The following is a 15,537-nucleotide window of genomic DNA, read 5'->3' as shown; positions in this document are numbered from 1 at the left end:
ACATGACAGCTTTAATCAGTGTACCTCCAGAGCTGTGACACGTAGCAGATAATCAAATATCTGTTGACTTATCAGTCTATTTCTTACTTAGAAATGATGAAAGCTGATGTAAAAAAAAAAAAAAGGTTCTGAAACCTGCTTAATTTGTTCTTTGTCTTTATCTCAAAAATAGGAAAAATAAGATCTGCTTACAGGTTTGGGGGCTGTCATTCCAACCAAATATCTGCTCAAGCAATCAGTTGTGACAGCTGTATATGTCAACCAGGTATTCTGGTCTGAATAGAAACACCAACAAAACTTACATTAACCCCTTCAAAGTATTAAATATTGCTGTGTGGGATTCCTTTGTTTTTCAAAACGATGTAAAATTCCAAAATTAAGTACATTATCCCTAATCTGTCTGGTTCTAAGATCAGAAGAAATGACATATTTTTAAAAATTGTATCTAAGAGGCCTGGCATGGTGACTCACGCCTCTAAATCCCAACACTTTGGGAGGCTGAGGCTGAAGGATCACTTAAGGCCAAGAGTTCAAGACCAGACTGCACAACAGCGCAAGACTTTGTCTTTAATTAATTGAATAAATAAATAAAATTAGGCATGGTGGCATATGCATGTAGTTCCAGCTACTCTACTGGTGGTGGGGGTGGGAAGCTGAACTGGGAGGGCTGCTTGAGCTCTGGAGGTCCAGGCTGCAGTGAGCCATGGTAGCGATGCTACAATCCAGCCTAGAAGGCGGAATGAGTCCCTGTTTCAAAACAAACAAACCAAAAAATGAGAGGAAAAAAAAAAAAAAAAAACTGACACGAAGAAAAAGAATGAGGCAGGCAAAATTATTTGCTTTGGTATACTCAAATTTGTCTGTTAACCCCAGATTACACATCTACCGAATAGCTCTGAGTACGGACTTCACTGCCTGCACCATTAAATTTCATCTACAGGCCTCTGTGATAGAGTAACTAACCAAAAGAAATGTCAGGCAAACACACAGACTTTCTGACCTATACGTTGTTTTTTGTTTTGTTTTGTTTTTTAATCAATACACATACATACAGGTCATTTTATTTAAATTCCACCTAAGCCTACGCTAGTTACCAAAACCTCTATAATATCCAAGGCTAAACACACTTTTACAATACAATGAAACCGTTAAGCAGGATTTTCTAAAAGAGCTCGATTAACCATCCTTACAGGTGGCAGAAAAAGCTTTTGCAGAGCTCTAGCTTTGGGATTTCAAATTCCAATGTTTTCTGGAGGCTGAATTTGACGTTATCCCTCTCTACAAATGCTTTTCAAAGGACAGAGAGAAGCCAGACAGAACACGCTTCCCAGCACTATTTGACTCTGCCCAACACTCACTCAGGCAAGACTTCAGAACAGATCTAATAATGCAGGATCAGCAAAGCAGACCACCACCTAGGAAAGCAAGCCAAAATCACAGTCTTCCCCACCCTCAACAGATTTCAGTTGCTCAGGAGCGGTACCCACGCTCAACCTGCGGACACCGGCCTCCTAAAGAACCTGCAGACCAAATACCCACCTAAGGTGCTGCCACTCTAGCTCCCGGAGCTCCAGCGAGACCAGCGCGCCCCCACAGGGATCCCGGGGCAGAAAAAAGAAAACTGCAGAACAAACGCACTGCTTCTTCAACTAGGCAACAAACACCGATCAATCCTCCAACTAAGCATTGAGTAAATCTCATCCAGAGAGAAGGAGACCTGAACAAAAACGTTTCAGGATGTTGCCTAGCCGCAGACTGGGCAAGCTCGCGGTAGCACTAAAGCCCTCTCCCGCCCTCAGCGTACCCAGCGCCCGCCGAGCCGCGCCCACCCCGAGAGATCGCCCGGGGGCCAGCTAACTCGCCCTGTCGCCCCCAAAAGACTGGAGACCATACCAGGTTACCGCCCCACTCTGGGCAAAGCAGAAACCCCGGCACAGACGCTGGCCGCCGCCGTACACTCTCAGCCCCCAACAATCCCCCAAGGCGGCCCCGGCCCCCGTGGAACGGATACATCGCTCTCTCACCCAGAGACACCGATGAACAGACCCCTCTCCCCAGAACCCGGACACACTGCTTCTTCATCCCAGCAATGCAAAACGGACGCCCACGCCCGCTCAAAGAACCCCCAAGACCCCGACGACCTGCCTCCAGAAACCAGGTTTACACCGGTGTAAACCTTGCTAAACTGCATTCTCTGCCCCAAAGAGCTTGGGACCCGGATAAAAGGACCCCTTGTCCCGGAACCCCGCTACACCACCTCAAAGAAGCTCAAGACCCTGATAAATCTCCCTCGACGTCAAAGACCCAGGACCCCGTGTGCCGCCACCCACCCCCACCCCAAGCCGGAAGACCCCCCAGGACCCCAATACATTGCCCCCTAACCTCGGGAGCTCCGGCACCCGCTACACCGCCCTTGGGCGCCCGCGCCCGGATCCCACTGCACCGCCTCCTCGCCCCCCGCACTCCCAAACCCCGCCAAGCCTCGCGCCCACCAGGCAGTGCCGCGCAGCCCCCGGAGCCGCCCCCGTCAGGAGCCCGCCTGCTCCGGCTGCTCCGTGTCCCCGCTCCCGACCGTTCCTGAGCGGAGACGCGCTCCGGACTCTCTAACCTGAGCAGCGTCGGAGGGCGAGCAGACCCAGGAGCCCTGAGGAAGAGAGGGAGACAGCAAAGAAGGGGTGGCTCAGGCCTGCGGTGCCGCAGCTCCAGCCTCTCAGCAAGGAAGCGCTTGTGTGAGGAGAGCCCTCCCGCTCCGCGCGCAGCCGGGAGACCGAGCCACCGCCGTGCCCGCAGCTCTTCCCGCGAGATCCGAGCCACGGCAAGGGGCGGGGCCACGGCGGGGCGGGGGGGCGGTGGCGGCAGCGGCAGCTCCTCGAGTGACAGTCCTGGCAGCCTGTCGGTGGCAGGACGGGAGGCAGGACTCGGAGTCTACTACGACCAATTGTAAAAAAGGAAAGGTGGTTCTCCCCGCCCCTTCTCCGCCCCTCCTCTTCTCCGCTCGTCCTTAATAAACTGTGAGCAAAGGTAGTAGTGACCAGAAGTAGTACGAGGTAGTGGACGTTAGCGGCAAGATAGCTCTAATGACGTGACGTGCTTGGTTTGTGTGTGGTCCTGCCAGGCCGCCGTAGATACACCTGGTTTGGGCAAGAGGCTGGTCTTCATACCGGTGTAAACCGAGGTGCGGTTACCCTTGGTTACAGCGCCACCCGAAGTGCTCAGGGGGTTTCCATCTTCCAGGTGGAAGGCCCACCCACTTCGGTTACCCGCGTCTAAACCTCCGTTTAATTCCTTTCCCCGATTTGGGCTCTCCTCCCTCTCCACCTCAAACAGGGCACCATTGTTAAGATGCCCATGTTTTCCAAACCCCAACCCAGGACATCTGGTCTGACAAAGGACTCGTCTGATGACTGCATTTATTTCTACTTACAGCTTTCCAGAAGAGTGAAAAGCAAATCTCCAGTTACCAACATAACAAATTCCAAAATTACATGAAAAGTCGTACCTTTGTAGACCCCAGTGCCCAGTAGTATTTGGCACACGCAGGGCACTGAATAATGTGAAAGGAATGAATTAAGACTGTTATACCTTAATATATGAAATCTGGACCTGGACCCAGAAAATTCGACTTTCCTGGCCTTTCCTCTATAATGGCAGCCAATGGCTTCACTCTTAAATCCAGTCTCTTCATTATTATGCCTATCCTGTACCTTCATTCATCTTACCCTCTTCACTCCCTTACCTACAGCAAGAAGTGCCCTTTCTCCTCAAGGTTAAACCCTGCACCTGTGCCCTGGATCCCAGCCATTCCCAGATTTTATTCGGCTATTCTTTCTTTCCCTATTATTAATTTCTTCCTCTATCCTAAATCTTTCTCCCACAAACATGGTCTCACCCATCCTTTGAACAGAACAAAGTCACCCAATCTCTTTCACCCAAACTACCTTCTCCTTTCCCCTAGGAATCACACACTTCTTGAGAAACATTGTATTTGCTGCTGGGCACTGTGGCTCATGCCTGTAATCCCAGCACTTTGGGAGGCCGAGGTAGGAGGATTGCTTGAGCCCAGGAGTTCAAAACCAGTCTGGGAACATAATGAGACTCCCATATCTACAAAAATAAAAATAAAAAATTAGCCGGGTGTGGTGGCACACACCTGTAGTTCCAGCTATTCGAGACGGGGAGGGGGGCAGGGTGTGGGCTGAGATGGGAGGATCGCTTGAGTCTGGGAGGTGGAGGCTGCAGTGTACTGTAACCGAGCCACTGCATTGAGCCACAGATTGAGGCCCTGTCCCTAAGTAAATAAATAAAAGTATGTTTGCTGTCTCCACTTTCTCATCTCTTATTTTTCCCACTACAATGTTGCTTTTGCTCACACAATCTGCTATTCTCTCAATGGTTACAAAAGACCTCTTTCCTCCTGGAAGAATGGTCTATTTTTTGGGTATCTTTCCCGTGACCTCTCACATTATTGACAATGCTGACATCTCTTCCCTTAGTAGCTGCCTAACTACATTCTCCTGATTCTTTGGCAACTCTCTTTTTTTTTTTTTTTCCTGTCCCTTGTCCTTGTTTGAAAACTTGCATATTTATATCTCCTTATCTTATAGCCATACCTTGTGCATGATATGAAAAATGGCCACACACAGTTGCACACTTTGAGTGCCAATAAGTGGGTGAGACAAAAGCTGTTAGAAGAGTCCAGAGGAGGAGACATGGCTGTGGGGCTTGATCTGGGTCATAATGAAACAGTAGGTTGGCCATATAAATGCAAGGCAGAAACAGAGGCCTTTCAGAGGAGAAAAATAATGTGAACCTGAGCACAGAGAAAAGGATGTGGGCTGAGCCTGGGCTGTAGGTCGACAGGTTTGACAGATAGAAGATTCCTGCAGAAGAGTAGCAGGAGGTAAGATTAGAGAAAAACCAAATAGTAAAAGGCCTTAAAAATCAGGTCAAGCTGATTTGACTTGGATTCTAAATTAAATGGGGAGCCGGGACCAATTTTGAATTTGTAGGTACCATGAGAAGGCTACACATGGAGACCCACATACCAAATGCCTAAATATGTAAAAGTTAAAAAGCTAACAAATGGTGAACTAAAAGCATTATATCCTTTCACCTTGACAAATACACTTTCATAACAGCTTGGAAGACCCAGTTTGAATTGAGAATTCTGAGACTTCTCAGAGCTCCTTGCTGGAATGAGGCAGGTCAGAGAGAGCTGGTCCCCACATGAAGCAGCCTTTACCCTTTGCTTCCCATGGTCCCTTCAGCCCTACAGTGCCAGGTACCCTCCATTCCATGGACACTCTAGCCCACATGTCCAAACTCTGTCTTCGCTTTCACCCCTCCAAAACAGTCATTTCTTGGCTATTCCACAGGTCCAGGGGTGCATATCTCAGGATCTAGGGGAGAAGCCTACGCAGGCTCTGGAAGTGGTTCAGGGCCATTTGGGCAGGGAATGCTGGCTCCTGGGTACCTGATGTGAGATCTGAAGGGGTACAGTCACCTCAAGGTGGACACATTTCTTGGCTTAATGGACTCCTCAGATGTAGGAGCACAGCTGGGGAAGAGCCAGAGCAGAGCCTTTAAAGGGAAGCCCTGCCTGTCTGCATTTAAATGTGGTACCAGCAGAGCCACTGAATTTCTTGGTAGGGTAATGACATGTAGAGTTGATCTATTTCTTGAAGTATAAATATGTTCATTTTCTATGTTTCCCACCCCCTCTGCCCTTGCATGGGTGTCTTAATAGCAAGAATGTACTGGAAAGACTCTATCCTTATGTGACATCTTTTCTCCAATGCTCAATTTCACAAATTATACCATTCTATGATTCCCTTATTAATTAGTGCATCAGAAACCTGGTAGTCTCTAAATGTGAGAAAATAGAAAAGCTATGAAGTGCTCTCAGCTTGGAATCAAGCTTGGAACACTTACATTTGACTTCTAGATAAAAATGCTTTGGAAGTAGAAGCTTCTGAAGAGGCCCATTTGAAGGGTACACAGGCAGTAAGAGTACTCAAAAGGCAGTGAGCCGCCACGGAGGGGGGCACCCCTCTCACCATCTGTCTTTGTGGTGCAATGTTTCACTCTGTGGTCTGACAGTCATGCTCTGTTCCTGCAACCTCTCCATCTGGTACCAAGTGCTCCCTTCCTCATGTTGTGCACTTAGAGTCACCAAGGGGCCAGAACCACTGTGGTCTTTGTTTTAGCTATCCAAGCCTAGAATTCTGCTTATGGATCCTGCACATCTCTCAGCGATGCTGCGGATAATTTTAGTGTGAGGCTTTGGCACTTGCTTGATCCCAGAACCGGGATCTACTTGTAGCCTCACTGTTGCCATCTGTGACTGGCCTTTGCCAACCTGCAGAACAGAACTAGCTAGCTTCTTACTCAGGTCTTACCATCTGCTGCCTGCATTCTGACCTATTAGTCTAAGTAAGTACAGCCAAGCAGTTATATCCCTGTTCAGAAGCCTTTCTGGTGTCCCATTCTCTGAGCACTCCCCGAGTAAAGCTGCCTCCTGGCCACTGCATATTCCCAAGGGCACAGAAGACAGTATTGTTTGAAAATCTGGCTCTCTCAGGCCAAATTTCCACTTCATCTTTTTAGAACTTTGGGGAGCACCTATTTTGTTAGGTTGGAAGCATGAAATTCTGTGTAAATTACCCCAAGACTGAAGGAACAGTACTTATCTGTCCATTTGCTGACTAAACCCCTGACCTTGGTTGGTTGGTTCATCAGTTTATGTTTTGCAGATAGCCCATTATAAAAGAGGGAAATCAAAAGAACAGTAACAGTTTAAAAATATGTCCCCAAATTATTTGATATGCCATCTCTCAAAAAGTGGGGCTCAATTCCCCTCCCCCTGAGTGTGGGCTACACCTAGTGACTCACTTCTAGCAAGTAGAATGTGGCCAAAGTGACTGCTTCTGAGACAAGGCCATAAGAGGCTTTGCAGCTTCTTCCTTGGTCTCTCTCTTTGATCACTCACTCTGGAGGAAGCCAGCTGCCATGCCATAAGTCCCTTCAAGCAGGGGTCTCCATGAGCAAGAAACTTAGGCTTCCAGCCAATACCCATGTGAATGAGCCATCTTGAAAACCCCAGTCCAGCCCCAGCAAAGCCTTCGGATGACTATAGCCCCAGGCCAACATTTGACATGACTTCATGAGACATCCTGAGCCAGAACCACCCAGCTAAACCTCTCTCAGATTCCATGCAGAAAATGTGTGAGATAATACATGTTTATTGTTGAACATGTTTATTATGAAGCTACTTCATGTTGGGATCACTTTTTACATAGCAATAGATAGCTAATACAAGTGTTGAGCATAGTTCGGTCTACTCCTACTCCTGGACAACAGAGGTAAAAACTTACATCCTTCTAATCATCAGGCCCTAGTGTTATGTAAAGAGCAAAGGATGATGGATTCATAGCCATAACTCTCTACATCTGAAACTCAAGTGGATCTGCACCAAAAGAAAGTAGAAGCAACAATTTCTTGGTGGAAACAACGATTCCAGTGCCTTCAGACTCTTCAAAGCATCACAGCAATTAGAGATAACAATAACATTTGGAGATTGTTAACAGTAGGTCTTGAGGAGCAGAGAAAATTTTCTCTCTCCAAAGCGTAGAATGCTTCACAACCATACCATTTTCATCTAGTCTTGTGGGAAAGTATGTTTTTATGAAAACAGAGGAGAAAACCCTTACCCATCCATATTAGCTAAGAATAAAAAGTTGAAAATTCCATCTATAAGGACTCTGTCAAAATAGAATTCACATCCTGACAACAATAAAGTGCCCATGTGAAAGCAAGAGGTGTTTGACAGCAAGAAGATTGAAATGCTTTCTGAATATAATACTATATTTCTGAAGTCTTATCGTTGTGAATTAAAATTCAGTGACAGAATGATTTCTTTATTAAATTAAAAATGAGGAAAATCCCCATAAAAAGGAGACCAGCTGACTGAGTTATGTACATTGCCTGTATAACTTCATTTTACATATATAAGAGCCATATACATGGGCCACACATACAAAGAGTTGAATGATTTCCAAATTGACCAGGACATAACTTATAGCTAAGAAAATATATTTGGGATACATATGGATCTCCATGATTCAAATGCCATAACACAGACGTGTTGACCTTCAATTTCCTTTAGCAGTGAGGGCAAATTTAAGTTTTTGAACCACACAGTCCCAGAGAAAATCTGAGTCTTCCACTCTTCCCTCAACCCCTCATTCTTAAATATAATGAACAAATACTTATTGGATGACTCCTACGTGTAAGAATGCGAGCATAAGCTACGGATCTTGCCAGAAGCTGTAGGAAGAAGGAAGCAGATGGAGAGAGGACTTCCCCCAGAGATAGAAAAAACTTCCACTCCTGTAGCCCATGGGTGGGGTCAGCCTCATGGAACTGCATGAATGGAGCATGAGACGTGGGTGGTTCCCCAAAGGAAAACTGAGATACTGTTATCATAGGAATAGGTAAAATATCTCAATTTTCCTTTGAGGGGGTGGGGGAGAATTCATGTAGACTAAATGAAAATTCGAAATACACAGTACCTTGTACCTTGCATGTATTAACAGTAAGTTCTCATTTTTACTCACAGCAATTTGAGATCAGTGTCACCACTTGCACCTGAGTCCTAACACTAGTGGCCTGAGACTACTGCACAGAGAGATGCAATATGAGTTGTTCTGTCACAATGGATAGAAGTTTTATAAACAGAAGGACGGGAGGTGCTTCTGGGTAGAGAAAATAATGTAAACAAAGGCTTAAAGTCAGTGAGTGAAAATGTCTGGTGGAATGAACAATTCATCTTAGAAAGGAAGTTAATACAGAAATAGAGGTCAGGATCAACATATAAAAGGGCTTAAAGAAGGCCAGGTGGAGTCTGAACTTGATTCTGTAGAGTCTGAACTTGATTCTGTAGCCAACTCCAATCCATCAGAGGCTTTTGAGCGGAAGAATGACCTGGTCAAACCAGAGTTAAGGGGAAGATTAATCTGGCATGATCTCATGAGTTGAAGTGGGGAAATTCCAGACATGAGACAATGAGGGCACAGCCCAAGTACAGATTCTGTCCAAGATGGAATTACCTTCACAGTAGGTGACCACTGAGCAAGGCAGAGCTAATCAGCTTATTACCATCAAGGGGTCTCCTGATGAAGTTTTGATTTAGAGATTTAGTATTTAAGATTGGTCATGTATACATTCCACAGATATTTACTATGAGCCCAGCACTCTAAAAGATGTTTGATACAAAAATAATAGACAAGACAGTGTGAAGACTAAAATTAATGAAGTATACTTCTGTGAAATAAATAACTAAGCACAACTATGAGAAGTGCTATGAAAATTACTGGATGCTCAAAAGCCCATCAATGATATACTGGATAAAGAAAATATGGCACATATACACCATGGAATACTACACAGTCACTAAAAAGGATGAGTTTATGTCCTTTGCAGGGACATGGATGAAGTTGGAAGCCATCATTCTCAGCAAACTAACACAAGAACAGAAAACCAAACACAGCATGTTCTCACTTATAAGTAGGAGTTGAACAATGAGAACACTTGGACACAAGGAGGGGAACATCACACACCAGGGCCTGTTGGGGAGTGGGAGGCTAGGGGAGGGATCGCATTAAGAGAAATACCTAATGTAAATGACGGGTTGATGGGTGCAGCAAACCACCATGGCACATGTATACCTATGTAACAAACCTGCACGTTCTGCACATGTATCCTAGAACTTAAAGTATAATTTTTTTAAAAAAAGAAAAGAAAATTATTGATGCTATCAGATCATGTATCAGGGGGCCTAATCCCAGTCTCATTAGGTCCCTGAGAGTCAGTGAATGCTTGTCAGAAGAAGTAACATCCAAGATGAGACGTGAAGCAGGAGTAGGAGTTAGCATGGTGAAGGAGGTTGACAAGTAGAACACTCCAAGCAGAAGCATGCTAAGATTAGATGGTATTTTGATCAAAGATCTGACAAAATTCCAATGTGGCTTTCCTCCAATGACACAGAAAGAGTCTAAAGAGTTAGGTAGGAGGAAGGATTATGCAGGGTCCTGTGTGCTATGGAAAAGGCTTTGGGACTTTATCCTAATAGCAATGTTGGCATGTTTTTCTGAGGTTGATCAATTCCGTTATCTGTTCTGATTATACAGGAAAGCCAAGGAAAGGACCAATCTCATGCATATTCCAAGTAGGTGGTCAACAGATGGTGTGACTCTAAGGTTTTGGATAAGGGCTTCTACTTTGAAAATATCTCCCCTGCTTGCAAACTGATGTCTAAAATTTCTTGAACAGGGCATCATTTGATGCAACAACAAAAGATTAAATTAAAGCAACTTACATTTGCACCAAAGTGCAAACAACTCACAGCTCAACTTTCCTGAGAATAGGTTTTGAGGTCACAGGGAAGTGGAGGACAGGAGGAAATCTGATACCTAAAGTAGGAAGAAGAAAAGTTACAGAGAGGGAAAAGATGCACACAAAAGAAATATTAGTGGCACCAGAGAGAATACCTGGTACATAGTAAGTGCTCAACAAATATTTGTAGGAAGAAACGAAAGGGAGATATAGAGCTCAGAATTTTATGAAGACGTGTTTTCTATTTCACATAAGCACACTGGCTCTTTTCTCCCTCGGCCCACACATATCATGTACTGAGAAGACCAAGGCCAAGGAAAATAGAGAACAGAGCACAAATCCATTTTCCAAGCTGAGTGTGGTGGTTCACACCTGTAATTCCAGCTACTCAGAAGGCTGAGGCAGGAGGATCACAGGAGGTCAAGGCTGCAGTGAGCTATGATTGTGCCACTGCACTCCAACCTGGCTGACAAAGTGAGACCCTGTCTCTAACATATACAGTACACATATAAATTTTCCAAAAGGTCTCAGAATGCATAGTTTGTAACTCACTAATCAGAGACTATAAGATAAAACTCTGGCCTTGCCTTCCAATGAGAAAGACATCTTTGCTTTCAAAGTGTATAATGAGAGAGAGAGAGAGAGAGAAAGAACTTTTCCCCAGAAAGACTGGGAACCTGGAGAATGAACAGGGATGAAGCCCCATGAGACTGGTGGATGGATAACCATGGGCGGACACTACATCTTTGTGCCTGCAAAGTGGAAGCCCAACACCTAGATGCCGGTGACCCTCCATCTCTGAGGTCTCACTTGCAAAAGCCACTGCTTTTCTTCTGACATTTCTTTGGAAGCCCCTGGAACAAACTGTTCATTAGCAACACCCAAAGGTTTTCTTTAAATGGCTATATTGAATCATTATTATTGACCAACAGTCATCCATACTTGTAGACTTTTTCACGTATATTAGGGCAGAAAATTCTAAGAAAAACTGCTTTTGAGTAATTAAGAATGGTTTCTCTTTTTCTTACCATGCCATACAAAAGACAAACCTCCTATTTTCCTTGTTCACATTTCAACTAAATATTTTTGCCATATTCTCATAAGCTTCTGCTGTCAGAATAAAAATACTTCTAAAATAGCTTAGTAAACTCACTGTGTTAAGGGTAACTTGACCTTTCACTGATTTCAAATTAACCAACGGGGAAACAGTAAGTTGCCTTAATTAAAGCATTATCTTCGTTAAAGGTTATTAGATGAGTAAGAGGAGGGATCCCAGAAAATCAGCATGTTCTGTGGTCATAACAACCGTGGCATTTTGAAGGTAGCATGATTGAAAGGTCTAAAATTGAATTTGGTGATTAGATATCTCTGCAAAATATGAACCATGTTAACAATGATTTCTTCTCCTCAGTGTGTTCTAAAGATTGTTTCCATGGTGATCTACATTGTTTTGTCTAAATTTTTTCTCATGCCATTTTCCCCCTCCATCTAGATATTTGCAAAGCACCTATCACTTGAGTATCTCTTCTCGGAACAAGTCCCCAGGAGGGGAAAAAGACTATTTCTTGGAAGAAATGAAAGGCTGTCGCTTGTCAAAAAGATCCCAATTTGCAAGATTATGTAGGGCTTGAAATTCTCCCAAGGGGGGCTTCCCCCTGGGATCCACCTTCTGCTCAGGTGGTAGGAAGGCAAAAACCCTGGTCCCCAATTTCTGTCACTTCTTAAATGTCTTCTCAGGAGTCCAGTCATTTCCAGACTTTGGACTGAATGATAAGCTGAAATGCAAGAAATAGGCTGGGTTGGGAAGAAATAGCACTTAGAAAACAGATGTTCCACTGCGTAGCAGAGACAATGCTACTTGTACATCAGATGTTTTCATTTTCCCCTGGCACTCAGGAAAATTTCGTTTTCTAGGTGAGGTTAGGTACTAGTTTTAACCAGTGATGATGAAGTCAGAGCAATGAACACCACTTCTTGGTCAACCCCTAAAAAAATCCCCTGATATCTCCTTTGCTATCTTGCCTCTCTCATCCACTGGCTGGCTGGATACAGAGGAACCAGTTTAAGGATTCCAAGGTCCTAGAAGATGGAGGGCCCACTGGATGAAAGGAGCATGTCCCCAAATCATCTTGTGGTAGACTGTTGAACACTTGGACTGATATGAAAAATAAACCTGTTACTGTGTGAAGCTTCCTGAGACATGGGGTTGTTTGTCACAGCAGTTGGCCTACCCTGGCATTAATCAGTGAGATATGGCAGACTTCTGGTCAGACCCAGCAACAGATGTCAGCAGGAAGTCCATGCAGGGAAACAAAGTACAGTGACCAGAGATGAGATGGACAGGCAAGGGATCAGAGCCCAGATTGGAAATCAAAGGTGGTCCTAGCAGCCATAAATTGAGCATGACAGCAGGGAGTCTTGGATTCCAAGGACTGGGGTTCCCACTAGACTCCAGTCCCTGGGAATACAATTTTGACAATGAGGACAAGACAGAGTCTCTATTCTAAAGGATACAACAGGAACACTTAGAAAGGAATCAGGCAGGGCAGGGGTTCAAGCAAAAGGATGAGATATAGATCTGGCAACTTGGACCATGGCACAGGCAGAGACTTGGGACACAGGGGAACAAGACAAGAACCTCTTTCCTGGTGCAGGGACCACGTCCGAGGAACAGAAGTGACAGCCACAGCACAACTGACTCAATGTCAATCCTCCATGGTAATAATACTGGAGGAGGGATTGGATAGAGTTGTATATAGGAGGAAAAAAAGTAGCCTTGACAACCACAGAGGACAGTAAGGCATGGAACAAAGTCCATTAGTGCAGTGAGAGATCATGAATCCAGAGCTTAGGAGGTCAGACAAGTCAAGAGGCCATCTATGGGGATGGACCTGAGAAATGGCAGAAAGAAGAGGTTAAAGGAGTAATTGAGAAAAATCAGTAAGAATAGAGTTTAACGATCAGTCAAGAGCCTTCTAATACCAAGTCAGGTAGACTTCAAGGATGGCAACAAGTGAGAGAGGAGAATGGCACTTATGAGTTAAGAGATCAGGCAGTACCTAACACCAATCAACAATGAAAGGAGGACGAGGCATGGTGGTACACACCTGTAGTCCCAGCTCTTTGGGAGGCTAAGATGGGACGATTCCTTCAGCCCAGGAGCCAAGTGCAGTGAGCCATGATCATGCCACTGATCTCCAGCCTGGGTGACAGAGTGAGACCCTGTCTCTAAAAAAAAAAAAAAAAAAAAAAAAGGAAAGAAAACCCTAAGGAAACATTCTTCTCCCTCCCTTGCAGAACTGTAAATGAACTATGTCCATATGTTGGTAAGATCTGGCTTTCCCCGAACATCACTATAACCCACATGTTCTCACATAGAGAATCAATACTCATCTCTTTCAGGAAAGAGGAGCTGGAATTATCACTCTAGCTGCAGGCAGTGGACAATCACCTGTTACTTTGACACACATTAAAGAGTTTTTATAGGCAGTGAGCTATGAGATTGTTAACATTTACATTCTGCCCCATGCCAAGGAGTTTGGCTTGCTGATGTGAAGGTTAAGAGTTCTGCAGGTTGATCATTATGGCATATGTATTGTATTTTATTGGGAGAAGTGGTTGGCAGCTCTTGGGATAGTTAAGTTCTTATCCAGAGACCAAGGGAGCTCAAAATGACCAGGGATGATGCAGGTACATTGAGTTGGACAAATGATTAGTTTGGCCCAGGATTCTGTCTCTGGTACAGAGTGGTGGATGTTTCCCCACAAGACTCTCACTCTGGGCTGGGATTTCATTGGCCATAAGAAGAATCTCCACAACATTCTTTTAGCCTTTTGTTTAATAAACTGAAATAAAATTTCTAATTAAAAAATTGCTCCAAGAAAGAACACATTGGTTTATAGTCTACATATAATACCATTTATACTATAGTGTAAATGACTGATATCCAGCACTCTCCAGAGCAGGTTTTAATTGTGAAGAGGTAGAGAGCAAGATCCCAGAAGCAGGGGTAAGGTGGGACTATGAGGAAGATAAAGTTCACAGAAAGGGAGTATCTAGGGATGCTACTGGCACTCCTTTATGATCTGACCTCAATTTTCCAGACTGCTTCCCGACTTGTCTGCCCACCCCTCACATCTACCTTCCCACACTGACCAGATATCTACCTTTCTCAAGACACATCACGTCCTTTCATGTCTCTGTGTCTCCCCATGTGTATTCCCTATGCTCAGGACTATTGTCCCACCACGCTCCCTCTGCCTGGACAGCTCTTACCTCTCCCTCCAGGTCCAGGTTAAATGTTATCGCCTCAGTGAAGCATCCAATCTCCCAGGCAGTGCCCATAGCTGCTTCCTCTGTGTTCTATCAGTGCTTTGTTCAGGCCCTCTTTCAGCACCGATTATATTGGATAACCTAGACTTCTCCCCCTGACTATGAGGCTCTCCATAGCAAGGACCATTGTCACTTTGCCTTTGGATTCTGTGCTGAACGTAGGACTGGGCATTGACACTTCCCACCTGATGGCTACTGAATCAATAACAAAAAATCCTACTTCATAACTTCCTTCAAATTCCAACTGTTTTCTCAGACTTTACCTTGTGTCCTTGGCTCTCTTTTTGTCTCTCAGCTTTCATTTTTCTTGTTGGCAAATTGGAAATAAATACACTTAGGTGTTGTCAAAATGGATGAAGATAAAAGTAAACTCCAAGTAGGAACCATCAAAGAATCAAAACAACCTCAAAGAATTGTTTATATGGCTTCGACTTTGGAAAGGACTTAAAAGCAAATGTTGATTCATAAAAAACAAAACACACACACAAAAAGCCCAGTCCTTTACTAAGTACCAATTATATTCCTGATGCTGGGCTGGAGGCTAGAAAGAGACATGAATAGCTTGCCTTTTACCTTAACTTTAATGGAATTTATGTACATTCTTCACTCCAGTTTTCTGAGAACAGATGAGAAAAGTGTTCCATCCACAAGAAGATACAGCTCTCCTGTGCTGGTCGTGCATTGCCATGAGGAGGATTCATATTTTAATGAGTCTATTCACTGAATTAATAAAGAGTTAACTCAGAAAGATGAAATGAAGAACCCAAAGCAGCATGGCAAAGAGAGGGCTCGAATCTGAAATAACTGGCTCTA

At 44.5% G+C, this 15,537-nt stretch overlaps 1 protein-coding gene across 3 annotated transcripts in view; it reads right to left on the bottom strand.

Annotated features, from left to right (window-relative positions):
• GLCE (glucuronic acid epimerase) overlaps positions 1 to 2,770 on the bottom strand; it is a 127,141-nt gene extending 124,371 nt beyond the window's left edge. For all 3 annotated transcript variants that reach the window (XM_025390722.1, XM_025390724.1, XM_025390725.1), the window contains exon 1: positions 2,609 to 2,770. The gene's annotated coding sequence lies outside the window, so the exon portion shown is untranslated. The remainder of the gene's footprint in view (positions 1 to 2,608) is intronic.
• Between the last annotated feature and the right edge of the window lie 12,767 nt (positions 2,771 to 15,537).

The sequence above is a fragment of the Theropithecus gelada genome, chromosome 7a (assembly GCF_003255815.1).
Source record: "Theropithecus gelada isolate Dixy chromosome 7a, Tgel_1.0, whole genome shotgun sequence".
NCBI lineage: Eukaryota > Metazoa > Chordata > Mammalia > Primates > Cercopithecidae > Theropithecus > Theropithecus gelada.
The sequence above is the reverse complement of the archived record's forward strand: the minus strand, read 5'-3'. Positions and strand labels throughout refer to the sequence as shown.